The 16890-nt window shown below is 37.0% G+C and overlaps 1 protein-coding gene across 1 annotated transcript in view; it reads right to left on the bottom strand.

Annotated features, from left to right (window-relative positions):
- The window catches only part of ZBTB20 (zinc finger and BTB domain containing 20), a 763926-nt gene that overhangs the window by 523732 nt on the left and 223304 nt on the right, over positions 1-16890 (bottom strand). Inside the window, exon 7 of the mRNA XM_047100214.1 lies at positions 9383-9455. The gene's annotated coding sequence lies outside the window, so the exon portion shown is untranslated. The remainder of the gene's footprint in view (positions 1-9382; positions 9456-16890) is intronic.

The following is a 16890-nucleotide window of genomic DNA, read 5'->3' as shown; positions in this document are numbered from 1 at the left end:
ATAAAATAAAACATGAAAAATAAATTTTAAAAATTAAGCCTTTGCACATATTTCTACTTGTAAACTGACTCTTCACATATACTATGGAAGCTGAGCTCTGTAAGAAAACCAAGGGGTCCAAGGCAACCTAAGTTTGACGTTTAACCATTTCTAGCAGCCTACTTAAGGTTCCTCCTCCAAAAATAAAGCTGAAATATATGTTTTAGCTGGGAACTCAGCAATGCTGGCAAAACATTCTAAGTACTTTTTGGCAAATGACAAAAATTTTAAAAATTACATTTGATTTTCAGTATATTGAAATCAAGAACTAAATACAGGTAACAGATCTGCTTCAACCTGCTGCCCTGTGCATTTGTAATACTGAAATTTGATATTTAAAAATTACTCTTGTATACAGAATTACTCAACATTCCCTTTCTGTTTACACACATTTATGTCAATGATACAACAGCCTCAGGCATGCTTCTACTAATCTCCCTGTACATGTCCATTGACATTGTCTCTATCAAATTCAACCCAATAAAATTAAATGGAATTAAATAAAGCAGTCTGCTTGAACCTCAGTCTTTCTCATCTCTTATTGTATTGTACGTCTTATCATTTCTTATTTATTTAGCTAAGGCAAAAAGGTTTCTAGACACAATTACATTTTCTTTCCTGGTCTCCTATTTCTTATATTTTTTTCTTTGAGTAATGTTGTTCATGTCAATTGCCACAAATAAGTAAATAAATAATCCTAATAGTTCTATGAAAATAAAAAGGGTATGATAAAGTAACTGCTATCTCATACCAGAGAAGACATTTTCATCTGATGTTTACCCACAAAATTTTCATCTGATTCCATTCGTTTTCACATAACAATATCTACAACTATTGCCTACTTGCAGAAGATTCCAAGTTGTAGGAGGCAGGTGGGTGGTAGGTAACTCAGAGAGAAACTTGGTAAGGAAGGTTTCCACCACAAGCTTCAGGAGTTAAAGTTAAAAACAAATCAATGAGAATACAAAAGTGGTGACGATGAAACGCAATTCACTTCCGGTTTCTCCCCCCACTCTCAGGCAAGAAGGTGCCTCCCATTTTTCCCCATTGTTTCCACATTCCCCTCAACCTGCACATGGGTTTTATGTTTCCCCTTCAAGGCTACCCTTAATATTAATTTTAACCTGATTTCAAGTGTAAATAAATATTTTGGAGTGAGGGGGAAATAAGACACACAATGATTTTCTCTGGAGTGCTCTTTGCCTAAGCAACATCCAGATGACAACCAACCTCTCATTAATCTCTTGAAAAAAAGTCAGTAAGTTTCTTATGTCCTTCATACAGGATTGCTGTTTATTATAAATTGTGCTGAAGGACCCCACACACAGCAAACTGAAGCATGTGGCATTTAATCCATCACACAGAAGGATCAAGGATTGAGTCAATACTTCTAGGGCTTCTACCCCCCCAACTATGCATTTCCATGGTGCCCATTTCCATGGTGTTTAGACCTTCAAACAAACACATTTGTCTAAAAACAAATACATATGTAGGAAAACAGTTCTCCAGGGCTCTTGCCTTTTCAGCGGCTTTTGGTTGACAGATGACAAATCAGATACAACATTCTGAAATTCTGAGCCTTCTTGTCTTATATAGTAGAGAGAGAAATATCTGGTCCCAGATAGTGGATCTTTCATGGCTTCTATTAAACAGGCAAGAGAGTTACAAAATGAGGTCCTAGGATTTTCAGCCCACAATGGACTCCTCCTTGACTTCTTTTCACCTCCCATCCATTGGTTTCAACTTCACTTGGAGGATACATGCAATTATTCTGAACAAAAAACATTATTTTTATTCTCTCTCTCTTTCAAAAAAACAAGTTTTCTAAGAAATTTGTTTCAAAGAAATGCTATCTATAATATGTTAATGTGCTTTTAATACTTTTCTAGATTTCATAAATCTTACCCATCTTAGGAACAGCTGGGATAATTTGAAGGCAACTGAAGAAATCTCTCCTCTACAGTCTTCCTGTGGCTGAAATTCTATCACTTAAAGTTTATAGATGAAAGCAATATCCCTAGAAATCTTTTGATTCTTTGTTAGTCTGGGAAGGATACTATTTTATTCCTATCTTAGAGATGAGGAAACTAAGACATAGAGAAGTTAAGCAACTTGCCTAAAGTTTCTCGGTAAGTCAAAGAGTCAAAATTTGAACTCACGGAGTCTAACACCAGAGCCTTAACTATGACATTATACTGCTTCCCTGCAAAATAGAAGTTAGCAGAGAAGAATGACTAAATGCCTCATTTCACCACTTACTAGCTATGTGACTTGGGCAAGGGTCTCAATCTCCCTGAACCTTTATTTCCTTGTGCAAATAAAAAGTAGCTAGCCTTCACTGAGTACTACACTATGTCCCAGTCTTCAAAGCTAAGTGTTTTATATGTATTATTTCATTTGATTCTTACAATAACTCAACAAGGTATATAATACTATCATACCCAATTTAGACATGAGGAAACTGAGGTTAAGTAACTTGCTTATTGTTAGACAGCAAGCGGGGGAGACGGAATTTGACTAAGGGCAATCTCACTATAGAAATCATACATTTAATCATTAAATTTGGTGATAATAACCAATAGTATTTACCTCATTGAGTTTTGGGCTTTATTTTGGCCAGGATTAAATTAGGTAAACCATGTGTGATTGTTACTTTTACGTATCAGCCTCACTGGGCCACAGAGTGCCCAGATATTTAGTCTGATATTATTCTATGTGTATCTATGAGAGTGTTCCTGGATGAGATTAACACTTGAGTTGGTAGACTGAGTAAAGCAGATTGCCCTCCCTAATGTGGGTGGGCCACATACAATCAGCTGAAGGACTGCATAGAACAAAAAGGCAGATCCTCCTTGGAGTAACAGAGAAATCCCCTTAACTTACTGCCTTTGAGCTGGGACATCAGTGTTTTTCTTTCTTTGGATTCTAACTAAAACACTGATCCTTCCTGAGTATTGAGCCTACTGGCCTTTGGACAAAAACCACCCCATCGATTTCCTGGGTCTCCAGCTTGCCAACTGCAGATCTTGGGATTTATCAGTCTTCATTATAATGTGAACTAATGCCTTAAAATAATTTCACATATGCATAAATACAACTCTGTACATATCTATCTCCTATTGATTTGTGTATATGTATAATGTATATATACATATATATCTCCTATTGGTTCTGTTTCTCTAGAGAACCCGACAAATAATGGCATGCAGAGTGCCTAGTGTCTGACATACAGAAATAGTCAATAAATGCTTCTTAAATTTCTTTCCCAAGTAAAGCCAACATAAAAGAAATTATAAAAGGACAAAGCCTCCTTCAGTAATGAGAGCAAAGATCAGTGCAGAGGAAGAAGATGAATAGTCTGTGGGCCCTGGGCTCTTAAGAAAGGAGTGGGGGCAAAGGGGAGTGGTTAAAACACAATTTGCAGCAGGTCAGATGCTTAGCTTCTTTCTGTAAAAGAAGAGATGGTAGAGACACTGGTTTGATCTGGACATCTAGAATAAAAGCTACTAGCATCTTTCCCTAAGTAACATGGAAGGGAATTTTGGCTCCCTACCATAATGACAAACTCAGTGAGAATACAGAAGTGAACTTCTCCTTACAGAGGTAAAAGGTTACAGGGAATGAATTGACAGAAAAGGTCAGGTTTGTTTAATGCCTGACTTACAGTGCACTAATCCAACCAATCCAGCTCCTACATATGTACTTCGTTCCCAGCTATAAACTACGCGGAATAAAAAGACTTCTCTATGGAACAGGTTAGGGCCCCAAGTTTTTCAGCTAAAAACATCCTAGAAATGGCATATTGAAGTTTCCTAACGTATGTGCTTTACACTGATACCCTTGAAATACTGACTTAATCACTCCTATCCACCACGGCCATCACTCACAAACATCTCTCCTTGAACGTCTCCTTCTAAATATCATTATTCAGTTAGGGTTAGCCAGTAACGTGACCTCAAGAAGTCCACACAGGAGGAAAAAAGTGGGCTTTCCTCTTAAGAGAGTGTGTGTTTCGCCCATCATCTGAGCTAAAAAACAAGGAAGCTGCAACAGCTGGGAAAAGAAGGAAAAGCAAATTTAATTCTTTAATTGTTAAAATAGAAAATAAAAGCAATTTGTACAATTCCAATGTGTGGCATCTATGCTGATTTTCTCAAGGAAAAGTGCTTATTGTCAACCAAATCCCCAGAGTAACCACAGCTGACACACTTCTCAGCATTAGAACGCTTGGCAACTGGCAATAAGGCCTGCTCCTTTCCCAGGCAGATGAAAAGCCAGGCCCTCCCCAAACAAAACCAGTGCAGCTTTTCTTGACTCTTCAGCTGCCTGCGTGTCTTCTGAACATAGCAGTTTGTCCTGTGCAGTGGGACTCTTGTGGAGCAAATGTATTTGGCCCAAAGCACCAAAACCAATACAATGAATATTTCTATTCTTTTGGCTACTTTAACTAAGGAACCCTTACCGCCCACTCAAACGTTGCCACTGCTGATGTACACATAATTGTGCAAAGACCTGAGGAGTACTGTCAATAAACAGAAAAATAAGTCCTGCTAAAGAATGCCTAAACATGCAAAGGAATGCAAATCCTTTACCATACACAGGATCTTTGTTTATACCAGTTGCGCATGGCCAATAGAAGAGGACATGAAAAACACTTTTTAATAAACAAATTGTCATCTCGCATTAGCTTATACCAATAGAATTCTTCCAAGGTTTTTTTCATAATAAAATGTGTATAGATTGTTTTGATTATTTTTCATTCTCATCAGAGGGGAAAAAAATCACCTAACTTAAAGTGTTTCCTCTTGTGCAAAAGCAGGAAGCCAATTTCAAAGGCTACCATTTTAATAACAAACGACTTCATTTATACTTTTGTTAAAAAATAAGCCTATTTCCTTATCTGAGTTCTATGGAAGTCTTTCTTACTTTTCACACATTAAACTGCATGTGTGAAATTCTATCAGTGTTATTACCAATATTTATTCCTGATGGCCACAGCTTTTCTAATCTTTGTGTAGCCATATGTTTAACGTTACATAATCCAGTGGGAATTCCTTTTTAAAATACAATAAAATAAATGTGGGTTTATTAAACTATGTTCTTTTTTTTTTTTAAATGCCAAAAGTAAAAACACAAGAAAGTTTCCCAAATGGACATTAGATAATGTATACAGTTCACCTTATAAAAGATGTTATTTATGTCAGGAAGTCTTCACACAGACGTGGAAATCCCAGCCCTGGGGTGGCACCAAGTTCCCAGACACATCAACTGAAGTATGTCCACATATGTTAGTAGTCAATCTTACAGAGAATGATTTCATGACATAACAGTTACGCTGGTTGAACTATAACTAATTCCTAAATAACAACGACAACTAACAGCGTTTTATTAGATAATGTTTACTTGCTATCATTTCTTATAGGAATCTTAATTACCTCTCATCCTCCAAAGATTATTCCAAAACATAATAGTGCCTGAAATAAAAAGTTTTTTCCTTTTGAATTCCTGAATTTGCTGTGGTTAATATGAAATTGCTTTGCAGAGCTGACCCCTCACAAGTAAAAAAACATGAATTAAGAGCAGCACGTAGGTGAAATGTACTAGAAATCAGGCCATCTTGAGGGAACTGCCATCTGATACGGATCACATACTAGTCGGCCATCATCCTTCCTCTCCTGTATTTTTCTGGTGTTAAACTTAACATCAAGAACAACTGATAAACAGAGCATAAATCACAGAAGCCCACAGATTCCTGAACACTGGGATAATTCTGAGCCTCACTTCTTCACTGTGTTGTGTTGGTGATGGAGGTGGAAATGTGAGAACAAAATTGTGGCGATGTTTTACCTAATCTTGTTTACAAAAAAAAAAAAGCTGCCAAGGAGAAAACACACTAAAAAACAAAACAAACAAAAGAAAAAAAAAACATCCCATTTTGTTTAGTTTCTCAAAACAAAACAAAACAAAACACACCAAAAGGAGGGAGAGAAGAATCCCTCCTCTTTGTCTTAGCCACATTGAATATGGACAGAAACAGTGCCCTAGAATCTCTCTCATTTTCACCTCCAGCACTGACCTCTCCTCATCCTGTCTTTTCCTCACAAGTATCCCCCACTCCTTTCTTCTTCCCATTGTTCTTCCCATCTCTGTTCTTTTCCTCTTATTCTAGTAAACTCTTGCCACTTGGTAAGTCATCTGCCCCTCCCCCAGCCAAGGTCACTTTTCCAGTTGTTTTCCATTCCCCTGGTTCTACATTACCAAAGTCCTGACACTTCACCAGCATGAACAGAATTCTTAGAAGGAAGGGAAGGAGGGGAACTGAGAAGAATTTTCTTCTGTGATAGAAGAAAGTCAAGGGATATGAGCACTCATATGAAAATATGCAGGCCTCAAATTTTGTAAACCACTTGCTGCTATCCTCTTATTAAATCCTCTGCACATCGCATCTCCCATGTCATATTTTGGTTAGTTATCAGTCATAGATAGTTAACTTTCAACACACAGGGTAGGGAAGTTAGGTTACTCCCTGGCATCTTTTTTTCCATCAGGTCTATGGGTCTATGTCTACGCCCCAAATGCAAAAATCCATTAAACCGATTTTTCAGTATCTCTGCCTTCTTACAGTCTTCTGATAGCCATCATTTTATTTTTATTTTTAGAAGACCTTTTCACCTTCTTCCGGCCAGAACAATATCGTTCTTATTCATTTTCCTTTCCTCCCCAAATATCTTACCTCTGGCTTAACATTACATGTGCTACTAGTACAAATTCATTTTTCTCATTAAACAAGACCATCGTCTTCAAATCATGAGATCCAAACCATCCAAAGTAGGAGCCCTCTTTAATTATAATCAATAGAAGTGACTTAAGCTCATATACATTTAAATGAGAGGTAGAAAGTGATGTTAAAGGATACATGGTTCAGGAAGATGAAGTGAATTATTTAAGGTCATAAAGCAAGTATGGAATCCAGCTTGGACTTGGATTCAGACCTTGATCCCTCATTGTTTTTTCCTTGCATTCATTGATTGCTAAATCTCACCATTTCTTTTTTCACACATAAAAAAGCTCCTGTCCATATTCTTGTGACATAGTGTTGTCTTGAACACAAAAATACATTCATGTTGGAAAGTGAAGATTATTCACACAAAACATTAAACAGCTTGTAGGTCCTTCATAATACATTCCCAATTTAACTTTCTAGACTTCCTTTCTGTCACCTGATCCCCTGCTTTCCTGCCACCAATCAACTGTTTGTACACATAAGCTCTTATTCCTGCATAAAATTTATTTTTCTTCCCTCTTTCCTCCAGGAAAAGAAAATAAGAACTTTTTTTAAAGGGCAAACTTAGACATTATTTGTTCTTGGAAGCCTTCCCAGTATCTACTACACGAAGCCTCAACATCTTCTCTTCCTCAACACTTTTCCTACTCGTAGATCATACGTGTTACTGTTTTAAAACTCTTGCCCCTTGTTAGCTTGTGAGATTCCTCTTGGTAGAGCACATGATAAATATTGGGAATACAAGAATTAAAGACACTATCCTTGCCCTCAAGAAGTTTCCAGTATGGTCAGAAATCAAAAACATAAACAACTATAGTCCAGCTCTGACTTAAACAGCATATTTCTGTATAATTGACTTGAGTTATAGTTGCACATATTTTTTGTTGTTGCAATCAAGGCTATATTACATATGGTAAACACAAGTACCCAAAAATTGACTCAGAAAAAGCAGGCAAGTAGTCAACGTACATAAGAAGGAGAGCAAGGAGAAATAAACTATAAAGATGTAATGGGAGAAAAAATACCAAGTTAATTGAAGTACAGGCTTAATGCAAGAAAAAGCAGCTTGGGGAAAGGAAGTTGAATTAGTTCAAGATATTTTTGGTAGCAAGAGCCAGAAAGGCTACAGTTGCCAGAAATGAAAAAGGGACTGACTATGGAGCAAAGCTATGTTCCAGGGTGCCGCTGGGCATTGACTTCAGTGATTTATATAGTTTATTTCAACTAATACTCATAACCACCCTGTGAAATAGGAACTATGAGGAAACAGAGGCTCAAAGCAGTTATGACTTGCTCAGCTAGTAACTGAAAGAGCCAGGATTCAAACTCAGTTAACGGTGGATTCCAAAGTCCACCCTTTATATATTCAATTTTGACCTAAATCCAAGGAAGCTGTGTCCACAGAATTAGTCAAAAATTACCTTATTTTCTCAAAGATCAAAGTCTAAGAGAGACTGTGTATGAACCTAAAGCTCTTCACATCATTAATAGAGAATAAATTCATTTTATAGTATAATCAGATTATCTAAATAACTCTAGCACAGCATATTTGAAATGAAGATACCTTGGAAACCATCTAGTACAACTTCTTATTTAGCAAATATAAAGATACTAGTGCTAGCTAATTGAATTATATAGATTACTAAGGAGAAAAGTTTTGAGAAGGAATAAAGTACAAACTCTGTGTTCTTAAGCCTGCAGATCATGAGAAAAATACCATCTTGTCCTGTGTGGGTGAGCTCCATAATGCTGGGCACTTGTTTCTTTTTGAATAATTGCATCTCCATTATTCAGGATGGTAAATGGTACTTTTACTGGCACATAATACACATTTTATAAAATAGTAGTAGTTTCATAAAGGGATGAGTGGGTCTGTGTGTGGGAGTGTGTGTGATGTGGGTGCAAGTGTGTAATTAATCAGAAGTTTGGACATATTAGCTAAATTAATTTTTGTTTGCCATTTGGTTCATATCATTTTCTCCTTGAAACCTTCCAGCAACCTCTTAAAATGCCTTACATAGCAAGGTCTCTGCTTTAAAATGACTTCATCAGAAATCAAGTTTAGTATACTGTCAATGAGTGGAACTGGCAAGGTATCCTTTGGGTAGAATCATTGGGAATTTTTTAAACTTATCAAGAAATAACTCAAAAGACTTTTGATAAAGTGGTAATATGAACATTTCATCTTAATCTTAGTTTTGGGGGGGATGGGGAACACAGAAGCAATGTTTCATTTCTGAAACCATGTTCCCATGAAGCTGAGCAGAAGGACTGCTTATAACAGAATTTTCCAGCCAAATTCTCAAAGGGCCCCCAACAGGCTTTCTCAATTTGTGGGCGCTGTCCTCTAACAATCTATTCCTTTCCAGACTCTCCTTGGAAACCAAAGATTTATGACATTCTCTTCATATTTTAAAATGAAATTGGTCCTGGTTAAAATAAAAATGAAAACTGAAGGCCTGTCTTTATTCCAATACCAGTGCTGTCTGGACAAATCCCTCATTAATATGTCCTACTCTGAAGATATCACCCATGACTTTGCCTCTGTAGGAGTCTTACCATTATTTGGACATTTCCAGAAATCAAGCTCACTACAGGCATTTGTGAAGATGAGCTGTACTTAGGCAGAGGCCTGAAAAGGAAAAGTAAATAAATACTTGGTTTATCAGGTTGTAAAGGGGGAAGCAGACCCTCCCCTTTATAAATGACTTCTAAATCTCCTGCTCAAATTCCAGAGTAAAGGAAAAGTCACATGGACCGAACATATTTCTTTAAAAAAAAAAAAGAATATTCACTTAGTAATCCTGAAATGCTTTCTGCTCTTTGAATACATTCAAACAAGTGGGTATCGCAGCATTGCATGATAGCTTATCAAACCACAGAATAGAACAGGAGGAGTGAATAAAAAGGGCTTTCCTAGGGGAGCTCCATGGTCATTGTTCTATAAAAACATATGAACATATTGCTATAAACTCATCTTCACAGGAAGTCACCCAGCTTAATAAGCACAGACCTGCAAGTTAATATTAAAATTCACTTTGATTTCTGCAGCAACAAGGCTGATCCAACTAGGAGCTATTACATAAAACTCTTATTGTCATATTCGTCATCACCACCCTCAGTAGAGACCACTGCCAGCACCAAGAAGCCCTCAGTTCATCTCAGGAAATATGCTACACAGACGGCCATCCCACTAACAATGTGGTGGTGAGATGGCCCTGTTTATTTTATCAGAATGGCACTCCTTTAATTGTTCAATTCTCTTTATTGATGTCCTCTTTCATGTATAGGTCTATTAGATTCTACTTCCTCTACTGTCCTCCCAGGAATTGGTGCTTGCCAACTACAATAAGTTGTTTTGACAACTTGTCTAGCTATACAATACTCTGTTTCTTTCCCTCTGCAGTCTTTTTGGCTTCAAATGAGTGCCTTCAAAATATAGCAGAGACTATCCAACCAAACTACGCAACAGGGGGAAAAACAGCTTTCGATGCGTAAGCACCGTCCTGCCAAAACCACAGTCTTTCGTGTGCTCATAGTTCTCTCTCCTTTCCTCCTTATTTTTATGGAAAAATCCCCTTGCTATCTTGTCTACTCCTATCTTAATAAGGAATGACTGCCGTGACTACCCCATCAACCAACGCCATTCACCGCCAGCACCTCTGCTCTCCTTGTGTGCTTCAAGAAGAACTGATTAGCACTTTGCATAATTAACCTGATTAGCACTGTGCATAATCAAACTGATTAGCACTTTGCATAATTAAAAAGAAATAATAATAATAACAATAATAAGCACTAAGTAATATCAAAAGCTGTTAGTCCCACAGCCCTTTGGTTACCTCCAAGATGAGTTCGGTAGGGCATATTTTGCACCTTCACATGGAAATCTTTTCTTTTACTCAAAAGTCAAGAAAAATACATTAAAATGCTTTCAATCCATAGACCCATCATGATTTTAATATCCATATCAGTTATCAAAATAACCATTTTTGCCCATGTGTGCATTCCTCAGTTTCAGCCTTGCATATTTTACCTATATCAAAATGGACAACAGGTGGCTATAAAACCAAATAGATAAAAAATGTTTGGAATCAAATTAGAAAAAGGATGTATGCTTCTTTCTTTTTTAAATTTTTTTTAGTTTATTTATTTTGAGAGAGAGAGAGAGAGAGAGAGAGAGAGAGAACATACGTGCAACTGAAAGAGGGCAGGAGAGAGAGAGGGAGAGAGAATCCCAAGCAGACTCTGCACTGTCAGCATGGAGCCTGATGTGGGGCTCAATCGCATGAACCATGACATCATGACCTGAGCTGAAACCAGAAGTTGGATGCTCAACTGACTGAGCTACCCAGGCACCCCCAGGATGTATGCTTCTTATGTAGCTATAGAACTATCCTATGCATTGTTTCTGGGTGATAATGAGGTATATGAAAAGAATTGAACAGCTTTTCAGGAAAACCTGGCTCTGATATTTACCCTGTGACCTCAGCTAAGTCACTTAACTTCTCAGTAGTTCAGTTCCCTCACCTGTGAAATGGAAATAATAAGGCCAGTTCTGAAACCTCAAAAGTTGTTGTGATAATAAAATAAAACAGTAATTTAGGAAGGTACTTTGTAAACTGTAAGGCACTACCTATACATGAGATTCCCCAATTCTAGGTCTCTAAACCTCTTATCCCCTAAATTTTATTTCATACCATGGACAATCTTAAACATTATGAACAATAATATAATTTTATATATTTAATGCCTTAGAATTAAAAAGTTATAAAATTTTTTGCATACTTTACCTTATTTCCTATTCAGTAGCTGAATGTGATTAGAATTTTGACTTGGAGTTATAATTTAGCTTTCGTCATTCATGTATCCATTACACAGCTCTCATTTGTGTTTCTACAGAGGTTAAAATCAAGCTGTTGCTGGAAATGCATAAGAGAATAGAAGAAAATCTAGTATGTTTGTATTAACTTGGTACTGCAACTTAGAGAATTCTGCAACTTGCCTTTTCTCTACCAACCATGGCCAACCATCTGCTCCTGGTGACCTTCAAAGGATTCATTCCTTCAATCCCACTTTCCTCCAGGAATCTAGGAAACCATCTCAGATACTCTTCAGTCAGAATTTCTCTCCCTCTTGCTCTCTCTCTCTCTTTTTCTGGTGCTCCCATAATATTTTAGCTGTAACTCTACTGTGTATGGTTAGCTATGTTTTAAGTAGGTGGTATGTGTCTGATTCCTCTGGAACACTAGGAGCTCCCAGAGAGAAACCACTCTGGCTTTTCATTTTTGCCCCCCACAACAGCTGCCATAATGAGTGATGGACATGGTGAGCACTTGACACATTTGTTACTGTGGGCTTGAGGAAACTAGACAGTAAAGTATGTATTTCACTGTGTGCTTAACCTGTAACTGCTGTATGCAAATCTGGGCAATTGCTTTACTAACTGTTTGCTGGGGACTACAAAAGTATTTGACATACCCATAACCACTTTATTGACCATTAAAATGTTTAACATATGTCAAATTACTTTTTCTTTATTTACTCAATCATTCATTTAGTCTTTCAAAAATAAATGTGAGTGCCTAGTAAGTGCTAAGTATTGTGCTAAACATTCAATATAGCATTGATCAAGCTCAAAAAGAACTGTTGGTTCCTCTAAAGAAGTTTATGGTCTACGTATCTTTTAAGGAGCCTACAGTAGCTTTTATAAGGCTGGGGTGGACTAGCTTGGAAGGGGAACCTTAAAGTAGCCAAGATCATCAGTTGCAAGCTACCCACCATGGAGCCATAAGCCTCTCAACCTAAAGGAAAGGAACCCACAAAAGCAGTCAGTGTTCCTGAGCCAATCATCCATTTTACAATTCATTTAATTCAAGAAAGAAAATGCTGCTGTGGAGATTATTCAAGTCCAAATGTTCCTGGTGAAGGTGCTTCCAGTAATTCTGGGAAGGAAGCCAATCCCCTAGTTTTATATGTAAATATTTAAAAAACACACACATATATATAAGCACAAAGGAAAGGTCAGGAAGACGTAAGTCTTTTAAAAATCTATTTTAATAATTTTTTTCTATAACTGTCCACAGAAGTTTGGGCTTTTTTGTAGCCTTACATTTTCTTTTACACAATACACCTGCTTTTTTTTTCTAAACTAAATATTTCTTCCATCTAATGACTCTCTTTATTAGACAGCATCTAATTTGCATACATTTACATACAATTTAACTGCTAGCTTGTGAGAACAAAGAAATGGCTCTGTATTGTACTGAAGGACAATACTCAGTAAAGGAAGGTATAAAAACCAACCAGCTCAGTGACTGTGTAAGCTCTTTGTTTCAAATATACCAGGCTTTTTTTTTCAACATACCAGTTAAAAGGGGCAAAAATTATTTCATCAAACAATGAAAGATACAGCACTACTTTGTTTAACTGCCCATTTCTTCCCCAGCTTGGTTACTACAATTCAGGGGTCCAAGTTCCCTGAATCTACTATAATTTCCTTTATTAGATTTGATGGATTCAATCCCTCCACATATTTTTGTTTAGAGTCTTATTCCTAAATCCACCTGGGATTCCACTGTGATAACGCTCTGTTCCAATGCTAATTTGTGCTGCCACAGGCCTTGTTCCACTAACCGTCAGGGTAGATATGACATGCTGTTCACCAGTGAAAAATGCCTACCCTTACCCTTAGTAAGAACAGATTTTACTGAGACTTCAGGGCTTTCTGTACGTTATGAACCAACTCTTCAAAAGAAATGTTTTTCAGCATCCACTGGGGAGTAGATGGGAAAGGAAGACCTGAATATAGGGAGAGAATATATGCTGAAGGAGAAGTGAGAGATAAAGAGTTGAGTCAACGGCTCTCCACTTTGCAATGGCACCATTTTTGTAAGTCTCCAAACCCAGAAGACTACTGAGAGATTTGAATAAGAGAAGAAAAGAAAAAAAAAGAAAGGAAAAAAAAAAAAAAGAACTGGAAACGAGGGGTCCTTGATCCTCCTTTGAAAGTGAATTCATACACTCTGTGACACAGGGTAAGTCACTATGACTCTTCTCTGTACCTCTCATCTTTGACGCATGGAAAGGGAGATTATAGAAAGCAATCTTGAAGAGTTTGTTCAGTGTTTTGTAAATATTAACTATTGAAAACACATGAAATAAGTAATAAAGCTGCGGTCACAACCAACTGAAAATAAACACTAGAGGGATTTAAGTTTCTGAAATGCCATGTGTAAAATACCACAAAAAATGAAATATGGTATACATAAATACTTTAAAATTATAACAAATGATACAGATATAAGGCAATATAGGAGGACAAATGAAAAAACATAAAGCCGCATATGAATTGGCCCCACAGGCTCAATGAAAATATAATCCATAAGTGGGTGCTAAAAGAGGTCATGGAAGATGCATTTTCTTGGAAATGCATTTAATATCATTAGTTTGGGCTGTTTTCTGCATCTGATAATGCAGATTTACAATTTTAATGACCAAAAGAGGTGTGAACTTGTCAGTGATAAGTGAAGAAATTCTACCACTCTGTGGGGCTGCAGAATGCCCACATGATTTGGAACCTTCAGCAGCCAAACAGATTGCACAATCTCTACCAGCGATCTTGAAGCATGTCTGATTTTTCCACCTGGTGAGAAGAAGCCTGAGTTAGAGACTTGTATTAATGCTGGAGTGCTGGCGTAGACCAAGTCTGCCAACTTCCTAACCCATAAGCAATTCCAAATAATGATCCAAAATAGCACTTAAAAGAAATGATGAGACGCTGTCCTTTTAAAAACCCCTAGGTACTGACTAGATTCTAGTCCCTATAATGAGGGGAAAGGAAGGAGTTGATCCGCTGAAAACCATGACTTAGCTCGAAAAATCCTTAAATTCCAGGGAACCTGACCCTGACCCCCATACCCCATGCTCCATGACAGATTGAGGCAATCACCTCGTGAGTGACTGTCAGTAAGTTTTACGTGTAAGTTCTGTTTCTAAGGCTCATTAGCTATCTCCTGTTGATATAAATTTGAGGTTGTACTTATTTTTCATGTCACAGAATATTATCTGTTGACACCCAGCATCAGACCTATTTTCTACACTCTGACATATTAAATTCTGCCTTGTTTGTTTGTAAAGCATCTCCTAATACTAACTCAGCCAACATCACCTGTGTTGGAGGTGGTTAAGATCCACCTCCCCAAAGCATGTTACCACGGTGACAAAGTAGTGACCTAATTTGCACACACCTGCTGGGTTAATTGGGCCAAAATGAAAGATGATATATATGCTCAAAATCCAAAACTGATTTTTTTTCCTCAAAATTAAATATTTGATTTTTTTAAATTAGCAGTTTCTAAAGCTAAGTAACATACTCCAGGTGTGCATTTGCCAGTTAGTATACCCTGAATGTTTCATGACTCTTGAGGAGCAAAATATATTGAGTGATGAATACAAATCTTTTATGTATTTTCTGTGTGCAATGATTAGTATGAGTAAGTGGTCTCAATCACTGAATACATGGGGTGTGCCTGAGGGGTCAAGCCATTGCCTCAAAGCAAATAGGGACATTTCAACTGTGCCAAGTTAACATTCAGAGTCTGAACCGCTTCTGAAAATGCAAGTTCATTTTGGAGCTGCTCTCCATAGCCTGTGGCAGCCTGCAACATCTCCTAGACAAAAACGTCACTTAACTCTGGTTGACCTCCTCTACCCCTCTGTACTCATCCTTCTGAGACCACTGATAGTTTTTCTTTGAGCCATATAAAGTTACATATCAAGAACTGATTAAGATATGAGCAGACACTTGCAAAAACTGCTGACCAAGCCGCAACAACAGGTAAGTGGTATAGCTAAATGCGTCAAAAGCTTGAAAAACGCATATATTTGTGACTCTATTCTGCTTATAATAATTTATCCAAAGGACATAATCAGGGATGTTCATAAAAATGTGTACACAACAACATTCATCATATGTTATATTTTTTTAATTTTTTTAATGTTAATTTATTTTTGAGACAGGGAGAGACAGAGACAGTGAGCAGGAAAGAGGCAGAGAAAGAGGGAGACACAGAATCTGAAGCAGGCTCCAGGCTCCAAGCTATCAGCACAGAACCCAATGCGGAGCTCAAACTCATGAACCGTGAGATCATGACCTGAGCAGAAGTCAGATGCTAAACCGACTGAGCCACCTAGGTGACCCATATGTTATTTTGAATAGAGAAAAACTGGAAGCAACTTGCATGTCCAAGAGTAAGAGATTGGCTAAATTATTATAACACATCCATTGAGTGGAACACTATAAAATCAACAAAAAAATCATGCCACAGAAAATTTATTTATTAACACAAACAAATGTTCACAATATATTGCTACTTGAACAATCAGAATCCACAATCACGCAGAGTATAATCCTATATTTTTGAACGCACACATACACACATCAAAATGTTAATAATGATTGATCTTCTAAGTGACAATCATAATATCAAGGGTGATTTTATTGTCTTCTTTTCTGTTTTGTGTTTTCCAAATAGTTTTACAAGGCTGATGTCTTACTTTTACAATAGAAAAATGAACATTCTATTAAAAATAAAGGGTAGAAAAAAGTTAAATTACATTTCCTGATTCCTCTCCCTCACTTAGATTTCACATCTCACCTGTCCTTAGGTCTCTCCTTGTCAATTCCAGTCATGAATAGAACAGCTGTTAAATTGAATAATATTCTTTTATTGCTAAATAGTCCACTCTTCTAGCTTAATTATTTACTTTACTTACTTACAAACTTTCAAAAATGAAAGCCATCAGACCCCTTCTAGTCTTTGAGCTGCTTTTTAAGCATTAGAAAAGCAAACGAAGTAAATGCCCTTCGGTAATGAAGGTGACTGGAAGGGAACTTTTCAAGGTACAAATATGTCTATTTATCACCTGGCTATTGCATCCTGCTTAAATTACAACGTTCATATTTTGATTTTATTTGTACAGTTATAAGGTCTTACTGATAAGTAAGTGCTTCTCTTAAGTAAGTAAAATTAACATTACCATATGAACTGGAATTACTGTTAAAAGTA

The sequence above is a fragment of the Lynx rufus genome, unplaced genomic scaffold, assembly GCF_022079265.1.
Source record: "Lynx rufus isolate CCGP_SWC_20201006 ecotype Redwood Valley unplaced genomic scaffold, mLynRuf1.p SCAF_5, whole genome shotgun sequence".
NCBI classification, from domain to species: domain Eukaryota; kingdom Metazoa; phylum Chordata; class Mammalia; order Carnivora; family Felidae; genus Lynx; species Lynx rufus.
This window is presented reverse-complemented; position numbering and strand designations above follow the sequence as displayed.